Raw genomic sequence first — 21,557 nt, 5'->3', positions numbered from 1 at the left:
TGGAGCCAATTACTGTGGCTGCAGCAGAAGAAAGCCCACCTCGGCCGCTGTGCATACAGCAAGGCCAGTGTGGAGGGCCGACTCTCAGAAGATGGTTTCCAAAAAGCAGTTGTCTTGGCAGGAATAGAGCCTTGTCTTTGTGCCTGATACCTGCTGCTACCAGGGTTGAGTGCCATGTGGCCACTCTCCCAGTTGCCTGCCTCCCCTGTGTGGCTCGGTCTGGAGTCAACATGGGCATCTATACTAGTGAACTCACGGACCACACCTCAGGTCTTGGGGGCCACAGGACATGGTGCAGTGGTAGCCTAGCTCAGTCATGATGTGAGGGACATGGTCAACATATACGGTAGGTAGCACAGAGAACTTGTCATTATGGCAGAGAGAGGTTGGTGGCATGGCCCAGTCTCAGGGAGGCCTAATCAAGAGCATGGCACAGTTGGTGATATGCACAGTCTGTGGCATGGCTTGACTGGTGATGTGGCCCAGTTATGGCAGTGAGTCTGACCACTGGGGGCCCCCAACGCAACCAACCCAAGGTCTTCCTAAATTCCTGGGCTAGGAAATACAGTTTACATAGCACAGTGCATGCCTGTGACAGCAGGTGAAACACTATGGGGAACTTGCATGGCCAAGCTCCACTTTCCCAGGGAAGGTGCATAAGAAGGAAGCAGGGGTGTCAGTAGTTTAAATAAAACATTAGGCCAAAATGCCTCTCATGCATAGCCAGCCTTGGGAAGGTTGCCCAGGGCTTGGGGGCTCCTAGGCTTCTGACTTTCTGGACCCCCATCCTGGGGCTGCCATCTCTCTTGCAACCAACAAATGACCCCAAACCCAGTAAGGCAGAGTTCAGAAGAGGAGATGCCTGGACAGTCTCCCAGAACCTAGGGACATATTTAATGACTATTATACTTAATTGGTTTGCTGGAACTCTGCATTTAGAGCAATTGTTGTGCTCTAGGCAGAAGAGGACCCCTATGGCAGGGGGCCCAGCATAATATGGAAGGCCCAAGTGTCACAGTCCTGGCTGGTTGAAGCTGGACCATGGATCTCTCTCTCCTCCCCCTCGACTCCAGCACTTAGCCAGCTCCTGTTCGCAGAATCCTGCTCTTAGCTAGCTACCAAGGAAGACGTTAGCTGTCAACGAAGGTGTTAGTTGATAACTCAAGTGTTAGCTTATAAGCCATAAACCTCCCAAGGGGATTCACATTTCAATAGACTAATTCCTGAAGGCGAGGCAGGCTGAAAGAACCATCAGCATTCAAAGGGGGCAGGGAGCAGCCAGACCGGAGCAGGAAGCCGCGACAGCCGCCCAGCCAGACCGGAGCAGGAAGCCGCGACAGCCGCCCAGCCAGACCGGAGCAGGAAGCCGCGACAGCCGCCCAGCCAGACCGGAGCAGGAAGGCGCCAGCCGCCAGCCAGACCGGAGCAGGAAGGCGCCAGCCGCTCAGCCAGACCGGAGGAGGAAGTCCAGTCCCGCCCCGAGCGCTAGTCTCCAGGAAGCCCATCAACCCTTAAAACCCATCAAAGTGGGTGTGGCTACCAGCACAGTTGCGGCTGATCCAGGTACCCGGTTTCCAACTCCCCCACCCTTAGCTGCGATAACTCAAAATATTTCCCACAAGCTTTTGGGGATTGTAGCTATCAACACAAAACAACAACTGTAGAGGCACCTGGTTTCTACCTCAGAGACTAGAGTAGGGAAAATACAGGTGGAAGCTCATTTCCCTTCACACTGGCTATACCCACCACCCTGAATACAGAGGCTCAAACTAGGAATAGACAACACCACCTACTGGAAGCAAGGAAAACAGTGTTCTGAGAGACTTTTTTTTTTTCCTCTCTTTCTCTTTTCTTCTCTCTCTTCCACAACTTCAGCATATGTGAAACCAAGAACTGAGCATGAACAACTGAATTACCAAAGTAATATAATATAGAGGAATTGCATATACCCCACCTCCCCCCCATTTTTTTTTCTGTATTTCTATCTTACTTCCCTTTCCCTTCTCTTATTTCTCTTTTCTTCCTTGTTATTTCTTTTCTTTTTTTTAAATTCATATTCTCTCTATACCACTTTCAATCTCCTAACTTTTGCTATCTATACATAGGGTAACAATCTAAATAGGAGGTTGAGTCTATACATTCTTCCATAAATTACCAGTCGAGTGGTTAGAGTTCTCCAAAGGTGCTAAGTTAGTTTAACCTCATTCCCTCACTCCTTTCTCTTTAAGTATAACATCCTTCGTCTGAAATTAAGTTTTCTATATGCCACCAGATATGGTACGCCTTTTATGAAACTAAGGAATATATTCTTAAGTAATAATTAAATCCAATATCTATAGTCTTAGAATCTAACTATAAATGTATTAATAATGAAAACTTGTCCTTAGATAATGTACTGTTGATATTGGGATCTGTTAACATTGTCTTTCTCCGAAAAAGAGGGATATTGGAGCTATTCAAGAACAATACAAATATATAAGGGGAAAAACATTAGCTCAACAGTTTCACAAAGCTAGAAAGAATCATGAGCAGTATGAAAAGACAAGGAAAGAAAGGACCACAAACAATACAGGTCAATTCAACATTAGATGAGGTAATATCTGCAGCTGATGGAATGTCAGACAAAGAGTTCAGGATATACATGCTTCAGATGATATGGAGTCTCAAGGAAGACATTATTCATCAAATTCAGACAATGAAAAATCACTTTGACAATGAATTACATAAACAAATCCAAGAAACAAAAGATCAACTCTATAGGGAGATAGAGGATATAAAAAACAAACAAACAGAAATCCTGGAAATGCAGGAAACAATAAACCAAATTAAAAACTCAAATGAGAGTATTACCAGCAGAGTAGAACACTTGGAAGATAGAACTTCAGACAACGAAGACAAAGTTTTTCAACTTGAAAAGAATATAGACAGCTCAGCGAGAATGTTAAGAAATCATGAGCAGAACATCCAAGAATTATGGGATAACATCAAGAAACCAAACCTAAGAGTTATTGGGATACAAGAGGGTACAGAGGTCCAAACCAAGGGAATGAGTAATCTATTCAATGAAATAATACTAGAAAACTTCCCAGACTTAAAGAATGAAAAAGAAATCCAAATACTAGAAGCCTACAGGACACCGAATATACAAAATCATAAGAGATCCACACCAAGACATATAATAATGGAGATGCCCAACATACAGAATAAGGAGAGAATCTTAAAAGCCACAAGAGAGAGGAAGCAGATTACATTTAAGGGTAAACCAATCAGGATAACTGCTGATCTTTCAACACAGACTCTGAAAGCTAGAAGATCCTGGAACAACATATTTCAAACGCTGAAAGAAAAAGGGTTCCAACCAAGAATCATGTATCCAGCGAAATTAAGCTTCAGGATTGACGATGAAATAAAAATCTTCCACGATAAGCAAAAGTTAAAAGAATTTGCAGCTAGAAAACCAGCTCTTCAAAACATCCTTGGCAAAACATTACAGGAAGAGGAAATGAAAAATAACAATGAAAACCAACAATGGGAGGTAGTACAATAAAGGAAAAACTAAGCATAGAGGAAAAACTAATCATGTTAAGTATCATACATAACCAAATATGGCTGGAAATACAAACCATATCTCAATAGTAACCCTAAATGTTAATGGCTTAAATGCACCAATCAAAAGACATAGGCTTGTAGAATGGATTAAAAAAAAAGATCCAACAGTATGCTGCCTACAGGAGACTCATCTGATAGGAAAAGACATACACAGACTGAAGGTGAAAGGTTGGGAAAAATCATATCACTCATACGGACCCCGGAAGCAAGCAGGGGTGTCCATACTTGTATCAAATAAAATAGACTTCAAGCCAAAGTTAATCAAAAGGGATAAACAAGGACAATACATACTGCTCAAGGGAACCATACACCAACAAGACTTGACGATCATTAATATATATGCCCCAAACAATGGTGCAGCTACGTTCATCAAACAAACTCTTCTCAAGTTCAAGAGTCTAATAGACCACAACACAATAATCATGGGAGATTTTTATACACCTCTCTCACCAATGGACAGATCTTCCAAACAAAAATTGAATAAAGAAACCATAGAGCTCAATAATACAATAAATAACTTAGACTTAATTGATATATACAGAATATACCACCCAACATCAAGCGGATACACTTTCTTCTCAGCAGCACATGGATCCTTCTCAAAAATAGACCATATATTATGTCACAGGGCAAAGCTTAGCAATTACAAAGGAGTTGAGATACTACCATGCATTTTATCTGATCATAATGGAATGAAATTGGAAATCAATAATAAAATGAGAAAGGAAAAACCCTACATCACATGGAGATTAAACAATATGCTACTGAATGAACAAAGGGTTACAGAAGACATCAAAGAGGAAATTAAAAAATTCTTAGAGGTAAACGAAAACTCAGAAACAACATATCGAAATCTTTGGGACACTATGAAAGCAGTACTAAGAGGAAAATTCATTTCATGGAGTTCATTCCTTAAAAGAAGAAAAAGCCAACAAATAAATGACCTCATACTACACCTCAAAGCCTTAGAAAAAGAAGAACAAATCAGCAGCAAATACAGTAGAAGGCAAGAAATAATTAAAATTAGAGCAGAAATCAATGAAATAGAAACAAAAGAAACAATCGAAAAAATTGACAAAACTAAAAGTTGGTTCTTTGAAAAAATAAATAAGATTGATAGACCACTAGCCACACTAACAAAGAGAAGAAGAGAGAGAACCCAAATTACTAGCTTACGGGATGAAAAAGGCAACATCACAACAGACAATTCAGAAATACAGACGATAATTAGAAATTATTTTGAAACCCTATACTCTAATAAAATAGAAGATAGTGAAGGCATAGATAAATTCCTTGAGACATATGAACTACCCAGATTGAATCAGGAAGATATAAACAACCTAAACAGATCAATATCAAGGGAGGAAATAGAAGAAGCCATCAAAAGACTACCAACCAAGAAAAGCCCAGGACCAGATGGATATTCAGCAGAGTTTTACAAAACATTTAAAGAGGAACTAATACCAATACTCCATAATCTATTTCAGGAGATAGAAAAAGAGGGAGAACTCCCAAATTCATTCTATGAGGTCAATATCACCCTGATTCCCAAACCAGAGAAGGACACCTCAAAGAAAGAAAACTACAGACCAATATCCCTAATGAATTTAGATGCAAAAATCCTCAATAAAATTCTGGCAAATCATATACAAAAACATATCAAAAAGATTGTGCACCATGATCAAGTAGGATTCATCCCTGGGATGCAAGGCTGGTTCAATATACGGAAATCAATAAACGTTATTCACCACATCAATAGACTTAAAGATAAGAACCATATGATCATCTCGGTGGACGCAGAAAAAGCATTCGACAAAGTAGAGCATCCCTTTATGTTCAAAACATTAGGAAAACTAGGGATAACAGGAACTTACCTCAAAATTATAAAAGCTATATATGCTAAGCCTCAGGCTAGCATCATTCTAAATGGAAAAAAACTGAAGGCATTCCCTCTAAAATCTGGAACAAGACAGGGATGCCCTCTCTCACCACTTCTATTCAATATAGTTCTCGAAACACTGGCCAGAGCAATTAGACAGACGAAAGAAATTAAAGGCATAAAAATAGGAAAAGAAGAACTTAAATTATCACTATTTGCGGATGATATGATCCTATACCTAGAAGACACAAAAGGGTCTACAAAGAAACTACTAGAGCTAATAAATGAATTCAGCAAAGTGGCTGGATATAAAATCAACACGCATAAATCAAAGGCATTCCTGTATATCAGCGACAAATCTTCTGAACTGGAAATGAGGACATCTACCCCATTCACAATATCCTCAAAAAAAAAATAAAATACTTGGGAATCAACCTAACAAAAGAGGTGAAAGATTTATACAATGAAAACTACAGAACCCTAAAGAGAGAAATAGAAGAAGATCTCAGAAGATGGAAAAATACACCCTGTTCATGGATAGGCAGAACTAACATAATCAAAATGGCAATATTACTAAAAGTTCTCTATAGGTTCAATGCAATGCCAATCAAAATCCCAACGGCATTTCTTGTAGAAATAGATAAAGCAATCATGAAATTCATATGGAAAAATAAAAGACCCAGAATAGCAAAAGCAATTCTAAGCAGGAAGTGTGAATCAGGAGGTGTAGCGATACCAGATTTCGAACTGTACTACAAAGCAATAGTAACAAAAACAGCATGGTACTGGTACCAAAACAGGCGGGTGGACCAATGGTATAGAATAGAGGACACAGAAACCAATCCACAAAATTGCAACTATCATATTCGATAAAGGGGCTAAAAGCATGCAATGGAGGAAGGATAGCATCTTCAACAAATGGTGCTGGGAAAACTGGAAATCCATATGCAATAAAATGAAACTGAATCCCCTCCTCTCGCCATGCACAAAAGTTAACTCAAAATGGATCAAGGACCTTGATATCAAATCAGAGACTATGCGTCTGATAGATGAAAAGGTTGGCTCCAATCTACATATTGTGGGGTCGGGCTCCAAATTCCTTAATAGGACACCCATAGCACAAGAGTTAAAAACAAGAATCAACAAATGGGACTTACTTAAACTAAAAAGTTTTTTTCTCAGCAAGAGAAACAATAAGAGAGGTAAATAGGGAGTCTACATCATGGGAACAAATTTTTACTCCTCACACTTCCGATAGAGCCCTAATATCCAGAGTATACAAAGAACTCAAAAAATTAAACAATAAGAAAACAAATAACCCAATCAACAAATGGGCCAAAGACCTGAACAGACACTTCTCAGAGGAGGACATACAATCAATCAACAATTACATGAAAAAATGCTCACCATCTCTAGCAGTCAGAGAAATGCAAATCAAAACCACCCTAAGATACCATCTCACTCCAGTAAGATTGGCAGCCATTATGAAGTCGAACAATAACAAGTGCTGGCGAGGATGTGGGGAAAAGGGTACTCTTATACATTGCTGGTGGGACTGCAAAATGGTGAGGCCAATATGGAAAGCAGTATGGAGATTCCTGGGAAAGCTGGGAATGGAACCACCATTTGACCCAGCTATTGCCCTTCTCGGACTATTCCCTGAAGACCTCAAAAGAGCGTACTACAGGGATACTGCCACATCGATGCTCATAGCAGCACAATTCACAATAGCTAGACTGTGGAACCAACCCCGATCCCCCTCAATAGATGAATGGATAAAAAAAATGTGGCATTTATACACAATGGAGTACTACGCAGCACTAAGAAATGACAAAATCATGGAATTTGCAGGGAAATGGATGGCACTAGAGCAGATTATGCTAAGTGAAGCTAGCCAATCCCTAAAAAACAAATGCCAAATGTCTTCTTTGATATAATGAGAGCAACCAAGAACAGAGCAGGGAGGAAGAGCAGGAGGAAAAGATTAACATTAAGCAGAGTCATGAAGTGGGAGGGAAAGGGAGAGAAAAGGGAAATTGCTTGGAAATGGAAGGAGACCCTCATTGTTATACAAAATTACATATAAGAGTTTGTGAGGGGAATGGGAAAAAAATAAGGAGAGAAATGAATTACAGTAGATGGGGTAGAGAGAGAAGATGGGAGGGGAGGGGAGGGGGGATAGTAGAGGATAGGAAAGGTAGCAGAATACAACAGTTACTATTATGGTATTATGTAAAAATGTGGATGTGTAACCGATGTGATTCTGAAATCTTTGTAATGTTTTGAATAACCAATAAAAAAAATAAAATAAAATAATAAAAAAAAAACAAACAAAGGGGGCAGGGAATCTAATGGTGGAATAATAGGCCCTGCTGTTGAGTCCAGGTTGCCCTAGCCCCAGGAGAAGTCTTTTGCTAGTATAGAGCCTCACTGAAGGCCCAGGAGTGTCTGGCCCTTCAAGGGAAGTGAGGGTACAACATGATGAGCAGGGGGAGATTGCTGCAGAGAGGCTGTCCCAGTTGAGTGTGCACCTGGGTTGGAGAGTTGACGGCAGCTGGGACTTGCAGTTAATAGCTGGGAAGAGTGAACTCTTCCCCTGGGAGGGCATCAAGCAGAAAATGAGGCCAGGGGAGGAGGCTGAAGGAGGTGTTCCAAGCCAAGTTAGGAAGTGCTTAAAATGGATGATGTGTGGAGGAGGGAGCAGCCTGCTGGGGGCAGGGTACTCTGGGGTGGGAACTGTACTCCTTCACCCCATGCCCTCACTGCACCCAGACCACTATTCCTGTAATAGCAGAGGTGCTAGTTGGTAGACCCACCCCATACCCCCTGGAACCCATAGTGGCTGCTATCTGCAGTTTTTTCATTAAATCACAACTCCCCATTGTGAAATGAGGGGGAATCCCCAGAATCCCAGCTTCTAGGGTTTATCAAGAGCTACAAGGGCCTAGGCTGGGCATAGAATTATGAACCTCAGTGTGCCTCTTTCTACAGTATTGGAGGAGGATTTCTGCATAAGCTACCCAAACCCCAGCAGCTGACAGACTAGGGATGAGACTTAGATTGCAGCTCCTCTGTCTGAACCCCACTTCCTAGTAGTCCCTGTGCTCAGTCTGGGTGGCCCTACAATGTATGCCAGGAGCACATCTCCTCCTCCTCCAGCATGACCTGCAAGCTGTTAGGGGGCTGGGGGCAGGCAAGACATGAATAATTCTTGGAATATGGGGATGGAGATCAGGCCCAGGGGGACTCTGTTCACTAGATTCCCAAGAAGGTCTATACAGATGTGAGCAACAGTCCTTCACATAGGTATTTGCTGGGTGACCTAGTAGGCTAACTTTGATAGTGGGAATGAGCATCCAGAAGAGTGCAGTGGGGAGTCTGTAGACATGTTTTCCCAGAGTGTATGGCTCCAGGCACAAGTTATAGCCAAGCATCATCTATGTGGTATGAAAGCAAGGATCCCCAAACTTCAAAATCCCAGGCCACATCTCAGACCTGGCCCCAGCCCCTCATAAGGCCCAATCCCAAGGCACAAACTGGCCCCAACATGGCCTCCCAGTCCCTTAGTGATCTCTTGCCCCTAACCACCCTTTCTTCTACCCATAGGAAGCCGACTGCAGGTATGGGTGTTGTGGCTACAGGCCTGGCAGGTGGCAGCACCGTGCCCAGGTGCCTGTATGTGCTACAATGATCCCAAAGTGACAAAAAGCTGCCTCCAACAAGGCCTGCAGGCCATGTCCACTGGCATCCCAGCCTCCAGCCTGCACATCTTTCTGCATGGCAACCACATCTTCCATGTGCCGGCTGCTGGTTTCCATGCCTGCCATAATCTCACCATCCTGTGGCTACACTCCAATGCACTGGCCCAGATTGATGTCACCACGTTCTCTGGTCTGACCCTCCTGGAGCAACTGGATCTCAGCGACAATGCCCAGCTTCGTACCTTCATACCTGCCACTTTCCAAGGCCTGGGCTACCTGCACATGCTGCATCTGGACCGCTGTAGCTTGCAGGAACTGGGCCCTGGCCTGTTCCGTGGCCTGGCCACCTTTCGGTACCTCTACCTTCAAGACAATTGGCTGCAGGCACTGACAGACAATGGCTTCCATGACCTGAGCAACCTCACACACATTTCCTTCACAGTAACCATATCCCCAGTGTGCCTGAGCGCACCTTCCATGGCCTGCAAAGTGTTGACCATCCCGAATCGTGTGGCCCATGTGCACCCACATGCCTTCCATGACCTTGGCCACCTCAGGCACTCTACCTGTTTGCCAACAGACTCTCAATGCTGCCTGCAGAGGCGCTGGAACCTCTACGTGCTCTACAGTATTTGCAGCTCAATGACAACCCCTGGGTATGTGACTGCCTGGCACACCCATTCTGGGCCTGGCTGCAGCAGTTCCAATGTTCCTCATCTGAGATGCCCTGCAAACTGCCCATGCACCTGGCTGGCCATGACTTCCAGTGTCTGGTTGCCAATGACCTAGAGGGCTCTGCTGTGGCAGCCAGGCCCTTCTATCCCATCTGGACTAGTGTGGCCACTGATGAGGAGCTGCTGGAGCTGCCCAAATGCTGCCAGCCATTCGCTGCAGACAAGGCCTCTGTGCTAGAATCTGGTAGGCCAGCTTCTGCTGGCAATACACTCAAGAGGCATGTGCCACCTGGTGACAGCCCAGGAGGCAATGACTCAGGCCCACGTAACATCAATGACTCTCTCTTTGGGACCCTGACCAGCTCTGCAGAGCCCCCACTGACTGCACTACAGCCAGAGGGGGTCTGAGTCACCAGGAGTCCTCACCACTGGTCCTCGTCAGAGGACAGGCTATTCCCGCAAGAACCATGCCCGCAGTCAGTGTTGTCTATGACAGGCAGGAAGTGGAGGCAGCAGGGCAAGTGATGAAGAGGGTTCAGGTGCCCTTCCAGCCCTGGCCTGTAGCCTTGTGCCCCTTGGCCTTGTGCTGGTAATGTGGACAATGTTTGCACCCTGCTGACCAGCTACAACCCCAGAACGTCTCAGCAGCCAGGCGTGTGTACATAGGGGGTCTCCCACCCTGGAGCCAGCCAGCACCAGGGTCAGGTCACATTGGGCAGGCCAGTCCTCCCTGATGGATGCCACCCCACAAGCCCAACCCCATCTCCATCCCATCATGTTTACAAGGCTGGGGTAGCATTTGTGCCAGAATGCATTCTCCCACCCATATCACTATATATAGATATGCATTTTAATTTACTTGTGTAAAAATATTGGATGATGTGGAGTAAAGAGATCTTTTCTTAAACTATGGCCTCTCAGGCTGAGGTGCTGTGAATGATGAGAGGCAGGGGTGGGACCAGGTGCTGCACCTCACTGGACACCATCACACAAGGCCTCTGAGAAGAAGTGGAATCACCCAGCTGCATGTACCAGGTATGACATGGTATCCCTACCACCCTCTGAGCTTGCTCTTGAGCCCAAACTGCTGCAGTCCGGCTGCAGCAAAATAACCGGGGGGTGACAAGCAACTTGTGTACATTGATACAGCAGGAGTAGGAGCCATTTATTGTAGGACAGGAGGGGTATATATACATTCCACACAGCTTTTCTTAATTAACATAAACTAGATACAGCAGTCAACCAATAAGGAATCTTCACACTTAATGGCTTGCTGGCGTTACTTCACAAACCACTCCCTCTGGCAAAATGCCAGGTGCCATCCTGACTTGTTTACAGACCCTAACATTTCCCCCTTTTGTTTAATTTAAATAACGACCATAGTGGTTTTTACACAAACACCATAAATAATCTGCTACAAGCAGAAGGGGAGGATACAAAATGCCACAATTCCAAGCCAATTGATGGCTCCATGCAAGAAGCCCTTGAAAAATCATACCAGCAATGACACCATTAGCAAAGATACCGAGTTACAATTTGTTGTAGATTACAGTTTGTTGTCTCAGTCCAGGTAAAACAGTGTCTCAATAGATGAACTCACAGTCCAGGTAAATAACAGTTCAGGTAAGTTCTGCAGGCAGCTAGCTTGATCCAATGTCTCGTCCGGTTCTCAGCAACACTGGAAATTCTTCCACCCTCGTTTTCACCTGTTGAGAGCCATAGCCGAAGGGGCCCCAGCAAACTTCCAGCTGCCAGCAAACTTCCCAGCTTCTAGCTAATGATTGGCTCACAGCAGCCCCAGCAAATTTCTAGCTGCCAACTGATTGGCTCCTCTGCGGTGATGCTCATTGGGCTGTTTTCCCGCCCTTTCAGGCCACAGAGATACTCATTGGGGGACTTTTTTGGCTCTGCCCATGTGACCAAGCCAATCGACCTCAAGAGGAGGAGGAGTGGGGGAGGTGGAGAGGCTTGTGGGAAGCCGGTGGTGGCAGTTGGGCTCTGAGGGTTTTCCTGAGAAGCTGTGTGGTACGGTGTGTGTGTTCTAAAAATAAAGTTCGTTTCTTTTGACAAGTGGCTCCTGAATTGTGCCCAGCAAGACTGCAGCATTTGGTGGCCTGTATGGGGAACGACTGAGGGTAAGTGATAAGGTAAACTGCTCGCACCTGAGGGCAGGGCGAGAGGATGGGTAGCCATTTTAAGATTCTTCTTTTGTTTTGCTTCACTTTTGTTTTAAGTTACCTGTCCCTGGAGATGTGTAAGATGGAAGAAAAACCGTTCACATCTGAGGAACAGATAGGGAGAAAGAACGGATGGACATTTCAGGAGGCTATTATAATGATTTTTGTTGTTCCAATATTGTTTAACTCTGTTTCAGTTTTGTTAGGTGTTATCTTGTTGGGTTGTATTATAGTTATAGTAGAAAAATTCAAGTAAAAGAGAAGGTCTCTTGAGCTAGTCAGACAGAGAAAAAAATTCAAGTAAAAAAAAGTCTCTCAAGCTAGTCAGACAGAGGAAAAAAATTCAAGTAAAAGAGAAGGTCTCTCGAACTAGTCAGACAGAGGAAAAAAATTCAAGTAAACGAGAAGGTCTCTTGAGCTAGTCAGACAGAGGAAGAAAGTTTAGAGCAGAAAAAGCCATCAGGGGAAAAGTTACAAAAGGAGACTGCAACTAACACCTTTCTATCACCAGAGGGCATAAGTGTCCAACCAACAGCACCACCTCTACAGAGACTGCTACTAACACCTTTCTATCACCAGAGGACGTAAGTGTCCAACCAACAATGCCACCTCCATATGCTGGGAGGCCCCCAACCCCTGCAGTTGATAGATGAGATCCTGAGACAGGATCTCAAATATTAACACGCCCTGTGTTTGAGCAGGCAGGAGGGCAGTGAATTCACCATGCTTTAAATTTAAAAAAAGTGAAGCAGCTAAAAGAGGCTGTAACAACCTATGGTCCTCAAGCACCCTTCACTGTAAGCATGGTCAAATCCAAAATCAACTTGAACATGACGCCAGCAGATTGGGCTAATATGTGTAAAGCTGTGCGAAATGGAGGACAATACCAGTTATGGAAGGTTGCCAATGAGGAATATTGCAAGGAGACGGCTATGCGAAATGCAGCAGCTGGTTATCCTCAGAGAAATCTAGATATGTTGTTAGGAAAGGGATGTTATGAGGATCAGCAGCAACAAATTGCATATGATCCTGGCATATACTTACAAATTGCTGTTGATGCGGTTAGGGCATGGAAGACTTTACACGGACATGGAGGTTTACAAGGTCAATTATCTAAGGTAATACAAGGAGCTAATAAACCTTACGCTGAATTTGTAGATACAGAACAAGCAATGTCATTAATAAAACAACTGGCTTATGACCAATCAAATCGTTACTGCAGAGAGGTCATTAGACCATGGAGACATGAAGATTTAAACACATATTAAATTATGTAGAGACATTAATGAACAAGGGCAAGTCGTGGCAGCTGCAATACAACAGGTTTTAGATGCCAGGCCAAAAACTACAATTGTGAACAAACAGGACATTTTAAAAGGAATTGCCCCATAGGAGGAGTGTTTAACAAAACTAGTTATTAAAGGAGTAGAATACCGGGTATTTGCCCATGATGCCATAGAGGGAGACATTGGGCTAATCAATGCTGTTCTCAAACCACCATAGAGGGTACTCCATTATCAAAAAACAAACAAGGATCAGGTGTTAATCCATGATATCATGGAAAAAGGCAATGGGCTCCATTGCCAAAAAATGGACAGGGGGGCCCAATGCTCCGGGGCCCAAGACCACAAATATACGGAGCACTGGAGGAACCCAGCAACCCCATCAGGGCAGTGCCCAGGACACATTGTCCATTAAATACCTCACTAGACAAACCAGAGGAAGCACAAGATTGGACATCTGCACTTCTGCCAGAACAGTACTAACTCCAGATATGGGAGTTCAAATCATTCCCATAGGGGTAAAAGGACCTCTTCCCAAAGGAACAGTAGGCTTATTATTGGGACGCAGTTCTTCTACTCTAAAAGGACTTATGAAAAGTCCTAGGGTAATTGATCCCGATTATGAAGGTGAAATAAAAATTATAGCCAGTTCTCCAAAGGGTATATCAGTAATTTCACCAGGAGATAGAATATCACAGTTACTAATAATACCCAGCCTGCATGATAAATTTTCCAGTTGTACTATAGAAAGAGGTTCCAGGGGATTAGGCTCCATAGGTGTAGATTGGGTATGCTTTCTTTAAATTTATATTCTCGCCCCATGCTAAAACTAAATATTCAAGGACATGAATTTAATGGGCTACTGTATACAGGTGCAGACCTTAGCATCATCTCTCATCAAGAACGGCCAAAACATTGGCCATTACAACAAGCTACTCAAACGCTTTGAGGCCTAGGAGTGGCAACTAATCCCTATAGAAGTGCAATGGTATTAGATTGGAAGGATCCTGAAGGATGTGAAGGAACTATACAGCCATATGTATTGGATCATCTTCCTGTAAATTTATGGGGATAAGATGTCCTAAATCAATTAGGTTTGACATTAACAAATAACATCAATCAAAATGCACCCACTATTAGGGCTAGACAAGTTTTTAGGAAAGAAAAAAGATTAGAAGAACAAGAACAAGGTATAGCAGCACCAATACAAATAGATCAAGGAATGGACAGACATGGATTGGATTTTCAGTAAGGGTCACTGAGACAATAAAAATTACTTGGAAATCAGAAAGACCAGTATAGCTTCCTCAGTGGCCCCTGACTAAAGAAAAGATACAAGCAGCCTATGACGTGGTCAAACAACAATTAGTGGAAGGACATATACAACTTTCTGTATCTCCCCATAGTACTCCCATTTTTGTCATCAAAAAGAAATCTGGTAAACGTAGATTATTGGAAGATTTAAGAGCCATTAATAATGAGATTGTTATTATGGGACCTGCTCAATCGGGGATTACTCAGTTGTCTGCTATGCCAAAAACCTGGTATGTTTTAGTTATAGATATTAAAGATTTTTTTTCAATTCCAATTCATCCTGAGGATAGTCCACGTTTTGCATTTACTATCCCTGCACTGAATCATGAAGGTCCTGATCAGAGATATGAATGGAAAGTACTCCCTCAAGGGATGGATAACAGTCCAACTATGTGTCAAATTTATGTTAACAAAGTAATCCAGCCACTTAAACATCAAAATATTAAATTACAAATATTTCACTATATGGATGATGTATTATTAGCACACAAAGATAAAAACACATTGCTAGAATGTTATGCCACACATACAAACTTATTAAAAAATTATAATCTAGAGATAGCAATAGATAAAGTACAATTAAATTTTCCAATTAATTATTTAGGAGTTCTATTATCCTCAACCATGGTCCATTATTATGGATACATTTATCTTATTCGCCTAGCACTATTCTTACTAGGCATCCTGAGGCTGTAGGACAATTAATACTCAAAGGAATAAAAGCAGCAAACGGAGTGTTTGGAGTTTCTCCCAATAAAATTATTACTCCATATACTATGGATCAAATTGATGAGTTAGCTAATGAGTTAAATAGTTGTGCAATAATCATGTGCAAATCTAATGTTTCATTTGATAACCACTTACCATCTAATCCTTTATTGTCTTTTTGGTCATTGCATCCTGTAATTTTTCCAAAAATGACAAGAAAAACACCTATCATGAATGTTCCAAATATATTCACTGATGGGTCAAATAATGGTATAGCAGCAATAGTTACACCTGATCAAACTTTTACAGTTTTAGTACCCAAACAATGAGCTCAAAAGGTAGAGCTTAATGCAGTATTACAAGCTCTTGTGATGTTTAAAGATTCTGTATTTAATTTATTTTCTGATAGTCAGTATATAGTTAATGCTATAGTATCCCTTGAAGACGCTGGTAATATTTCCTCTTCCTCTAATGTTTTCTCTTTGCTTTCCACTATACAAAGTCTAATCTGGGACAGAAAAGATCCATTCTTTATAGGACATATCAGGGCACATACAGGATTGCCTGGAGCCCTTACTTTGGGCAATGATTTAGCAGATAAAACTACACATGACATACATATTTTCTCTACACTAGAAGAATCTACACATTTTCATAAAAAGTTTCATGTCAATGCTAATACTTTACAAAAGCATTTTAAAATAACTAAGGAACAAGCTAGACAAATAATAAAACAATGTCAAAATTGTGTGACCTTTTTACCACAAGTTAATCTTAGAATCAATCCTAGAGGACTGATACCTAACCATATTTGGCAGATGGATGTCACACACTTGCCAGAATTTGGAAAATTAAAATATTTGCATGTTACAGTTGATACTTCTTCTGGATTTTTGATGGGATCCCTTCATGCCGGAGAAAAAACTAAAGATATTATAGCTCATTGCTTACAAAATTTTGCCACTGTGGGTGTTCCAAAACAGTTAAATTCAGACAATGCCCCTGGTTATACTTCTACCTCTTTTAAACAATTTTGCTCATCATTTGGCATTACTCATGTAATAGGAATCCCATACAATTCTCAGGGACAAGGCATAGTTGAAAGAGCTCATCAAACTATTAAAATTTATTTATTAAAGCAAAAAGAGGAAATTGGGAAGGGGTATATATTCCCCAAAGATAAACTTAAAATAACCCTTTTTACTCTAAACTTTTTGAATTTGGATTCATCAGGGCTTAGTGCTGCGGAAAGGCATATGTGTCCAAAAAATGTACATAAGCCCAAGGTACTTTGGAAGGATATTCTAACAGGACAATGGAAAGGTCCTGACCCAGTGATTTCCTGGAGTCGGGGGTCTGTTTGTGTGTTTCCACAGGGAGAACAGCAGCGGATTTGGATTCCAGAGAGATTAACTAAGGTCCTGACCCAGTGATTGTCTGGAGTCGGGGGTCTGTTTGTGTGTTTCCAAGGGAGAACAGCAGCTGATTTGCATTCCAGAGAGATTAACTAAAGCGATTTCTACAGACCAAAAAGAAGATGATTTGGCTCACATCCACAACAGCTGATATCCAGAACTCCAGTTTGGCTACCCTTTTACATCTGCAAAAGAACCAGATATCTATTTTATTATTACCCTTTCCCACATCATGAAGTTCTATTTTGTTTTTTGAGCTCATAAAGACCTAGGTTAATGTTTTGCTGATCAGTTCTATTTTTTGACTATAGAGTTTTTAAACATTGCAATGGAGATTTCACCTGAAAGTTATAAGGCCTTTACTATTATGATATGTGTTGTATGTATTATATATGTGTTTTATGTTGTATGTTTGTATGTACATATGTCCATATATCATATATGATGAGCGCTCATGAAAAAATGGATCCAATTATTTTTTTTTAATTCACGTGACTTAAATGGTTTAATTTAAATTGGGTAATCAGCTGTTGAGTATTATTTTAATATGTGAACAAAAAAGGAGGTTAACAGATCTGTTTGTTTACTTTTACCTTTCATTTTCATTATATTTAATAATTCTGTTCAAGATGATGTAAATTGTTCAGAAAAATTGTTTTCTTTTAGTGCCTTCTTGAATGTTACATAATTTTTTCTTTAGCTATTATTACCAGGATTCCTATCTTCATCCCAGTGCCAGTGAAGACAAAGATAAAACCAATCTACAGCTTCTGCAATAGCTATCACTGAACTGCTTGCAGAACTTGCCTGGACTATGTATCACTTGTATGCATTGTGAACTCATTTGTATGCATTGTGAACTATCTATTGGTACATTCACTTGTGGTAGTGTTGGGGTATTTTTGCTGATGGTGTCATTGGTGGTACAATTTTTCCAAAAGGAGCCATCACTGAACTGCTTGCAGAACTTGCCTGGACTATGTATAACTTGTATGCATTGTGAACTCACTTGTATGCATTATGAACTATATGTTGGTGCAGAGACTTGTGGTAGAGTTGGGGTATTTTTGCTGATGGTGTCATCAGTGGCACAATTTTTCCAAAAGGAGCCATCAATTGACTTGGTGTATCTTCCTCCCTTCTGCTTGTGATGGTCGTTCAGCTAAAATTTGGGGGCCAACAGAGGTGAGGCAAAGAACCTCACCCCCCACCCCTCCGCTGGTACAAAGACCTATCCACAGGTGTGGCTGTATCCTGGACCGGTAGTCAATGATGGGTAAGATCCAATTGCAATGGTACCAACCTAAGACAGGAGGCTGACGCCTTGAGGTCAGCTCATCCGATGACAGGTAAGGACTATATCCATATGTAGTATTCGACAACCTAAGGCAGGCACAGTCCCTAAGCCACATGCTTGTTGTTTAAACAGAGATGGGGGGATGTTGAGAGCCACAGCCAAAGGGGCCCCAGCAAACTGCGTCCGGTTCTTAGCAATGCTGGAAATTCTTCCACCCTCATTTTCACCGGCACTGGGATGAAGGCAGGAACTCCGGCAATGCTGGCTAAAGAAAATCCTGTAGTATTCCGGCAGGCACTAAGAAAACAACCTTTTGAACAATTTAGTACATTATCTCAAGGTTTTTTTACATTTGAAATAGGCCTTAATGGCGTTCATTACTCATTAGCTTCTAGGTGTTGGAGAACCATTGTAGTTACTGGCCTTGGACATGATCAAACTTAAGGGACACGAGCCAGTCTTCCACCTGCAGCATCCCAGCAGCCCCAGATGGCCCCAGACTCAAACTGCCACTGGGGACAGGGAGCAAGAGACTGCGAGACTGTGCCTCCGGATCAGGTTTGGATTTGGGCTCTCGCAGTGGTGTCCCGCTCCCCAGGCGGGGGTGGGGGGAAGAGCCGGCTGCCGCCACTTGGAAAGTCTTTGCTGCGTCATGACTGGCTCGCGCACGTGGCAGCCACCGCACTGATTCACGCACCCTCCAGTAACGAAAAGTATTCAGTAATAGCCTTTTGCTGCCACTTTTTTCCTGATAATCCTTCTTCTTCTGAACTTTCTTTTTCTTTCTGACTAGAGTTCCTGGGCTCTTATGAACACATGCTCTAACTATTCTTGGTTCCAGTGGGGTGCCTTCTTCCCTTAGTAATTTACTTAACACCCCTTCCATATTTTCGTCACAAAGACAATACAACATTTCCAGACAAAACAAGACACAAACATACTGTATCAATCTTCTCCATTTTCTCCAAATGGCCATTTTTCCTCTCACCCTATCTTCCTAGGGACTAGCAGATTTTCTCCCATCCTATCTAGGGATGGGCAGCTTTTCTTTGTCACTTATCCCTGAGTGTCCCTGGGCTCCCAGTACGAGCCACCATCTGCTGCAGTCCGGCTGCAGCAAAATAACCGGGGGTTGACGAGCAACTTGTGTACATTGATACAGCAGGAGTAGGAGCTGTTTATTGTAGGACAGGAGGGGTATATATACATTCCACACAGCTTATCTTAATTAACATAAACTAGATACAGCAGTCAACCAATAAGGAATCTCCACACTTAATGTGGAGTTACTTCACAAACCACTCCCTCTGGCAAAATGCCTGGCGCCATCCTGACTTGTTTACAGACCCTAACACCAAACACCTACCCTGAGAGCTGGATTGACAGAGCATATGCCAGGCCCGTGGGTCTCTGTGAGGCTGCTTTTTTCAGGACATCTACTTTAGTTCCTTCCACCCAGCTTTGTGTTGCCCCCAAGAGGAGGTTGAGGATAAGAGATTAAGAACATTCTCCCTCTTCTGGGAGATGAACAGGAGTAGGGTGGCCCTGAAGAACAGCTGATTTGGTAAAGCCAGGCTTGGGGCCAGGCAGGAACTGTGTACACCTTCCTACCACTGCCCAGGGTTATAACCAGATTCTATTCCTCTTACAACACACCCACAGCCCAGAAACAGTCCTTTGAGGATCTGCATGCCCTTATACACATGTGTGCACAACACACACACATATGACCAGGCAGGAGCTACATGCATGCATGCCTATGTTTGAAAAAAGTACCCACAGCACAGACAGAAATACACATTTGCACACTTTCCCAAGGCCTAGGCCAGGGAAGACTCAGAAACAAATAGGAAAGAGGCCACATGGCCAAGAAACTAGGTAGGGTGCATACAGGGAAGGCCCCCACCCCACAGGTCAGGGGCTGGGGAGGAGGAGGAGAAAAATTCAGTAATTTGGGGAAGGGAACAGCAGAGGGGAACATTGTTGGTGGCGCCAGATGGCTCTGGGGACAGCTGGGGCTCCAGAAGCCCAGGGGAGTGTCAGAACCCGCTGACAATCTGTAGTTCCTGTTACAGCAGAGATGTTTAAAGAAAGACACACACACACACACATCCAGTAGAAATGAGCACCTTCTTTACTTTTCTCTCTCCTTCTTTTATGCAGCATTGTTAATTAAAACAAGGGAAAAGAAAAAAAAATTCCTTTCGACAGCTTAATCCTTTCAAGCATGGATAAACATTCTCATAAAATCTTTGTTTATGGCCACAGTGCTCCGTATTTCTTTTTTAAAATTATTTATTATTAGTTGTTCAAAACATTACAAAGCTCTTGACATATCATACTTCATACATTTGATTCAAGTGGTTTATGAACTCCCATTTTTACGCTGTATACAGATTGAAGAATCACATCGGTTACACATCCATTTTTTTTTTTTACAAACTGCCTAACTAGTGTATGTTGTATTCTGCTGCCCTTCGTATCCTCTACTATCCCCCCTTCCCTCCCCTCCCCTCCCCTCCTATCTTCTCTCTCTACCCCACCTACTGTAATTAATTTCTCTCTCTTGTTTTTTTTCTGTTTGCCCTCACTTCCTCTTATATGTAATTTTGTATAACAATGAGGGTCTCCTTCCATTTCCATGCAATTTCCCTTCTCTCTCCCTTTCCTTCCCCCCTCTCATCCCTATTTAATGGTGATCTTCTTCTCATGTTCTTCCTCCCTGTTCTGTTCTTTGTTGCCCTCCTTATATCAAAGAAGACATTTGGCATTTGTTTTTTAGGGATTGGCTGGCTTCACTTAGCATAATCTGCTCTAATGCCATCCATTTCCCTGCAAATGCCATGATTTTATCATTTTTTAGTGCTGAGTAATACTCCATTGTGTATAAATGCCACATTATTTTATCCATTCATCTAATGAAGGGCATCGAGGTTGGTTCCATAGTCTAGCTATTGTGAATTGTGCTGCTATGAACATCGGTGTAGCAGTATCCCTATAGTATGCTCTTTTAAGGTCTTTAAGGAATAGTCTGAGAAGGGGAATAGCTGGGTCAAATGGTGGTTCCATTCCCAGCTTTCCCAGGAATCTCCATACTGCTTTCCAAATTGGCTGCACCAATTTGCAGTCCCACCAGCAATGTACAAGTGTACCCTTTTCCCCACATCCTCACCAGCACTTGTTGTTGTTTGACTTCATAATGACTGCCAATCTTACTGGAGTGAGATGGTATCTTAGGGAGGTTTTGATTTGCATTTCTCTGACTGCTAGAGATGGTGAGCATTTTTTCATGTACTTATTGATTGATTGTATGTCCTCCTCTGAGAAGTGTCTGTTCAGGTCCTTGGCCCATTTGTTGATTGGGTTATTTGATATCTTATTGTTTAATTTTTTGAGTTCTTTGTATACTCTAGATATTAGGGCTCTATCTGAAGTGTGAGGAATAAAAATTTGTTCCTCAAATGTAGGCTCCCTATTTACCTCTCTTATTGTTTCTCTTG

The 21,557-nt window shown here is 42.4% G+C and overlaps 1 pseudogene; it reads left to right on the top strand.

Moving 5' to 3' along the window:
* The first annotated feature begins 330 nt into the window (after nt 1-330).
* LOC143398502 (reticulon-4 receptor-like) lies at nt 331-10,482 on the top strand (annotated as a pseudogene).
* The last annotated feature ends 11,075 nt before the right edge of the window (nt 10,483-21,557 follow it).

Source organism: Callospermophilus lateralis, chromosome 1, assembly GCF_048772815.1.
Source record: "Callospermophilus lateralis isolate mCalLat2 chromosome 1, mCalLat2.hap1, whole genome shotgun sequence".
Classification (NCBI taxonomy): domain Eukaryota; kingdom Metazoa; phylum Chordata; class Mammalia; order Rodentia; family Sciuridae; genus Callospermophilus; species Callospermophilus lateralis.
This window is presented reverse-complemented; position numbering and strand designations above follow the sequence as displayed.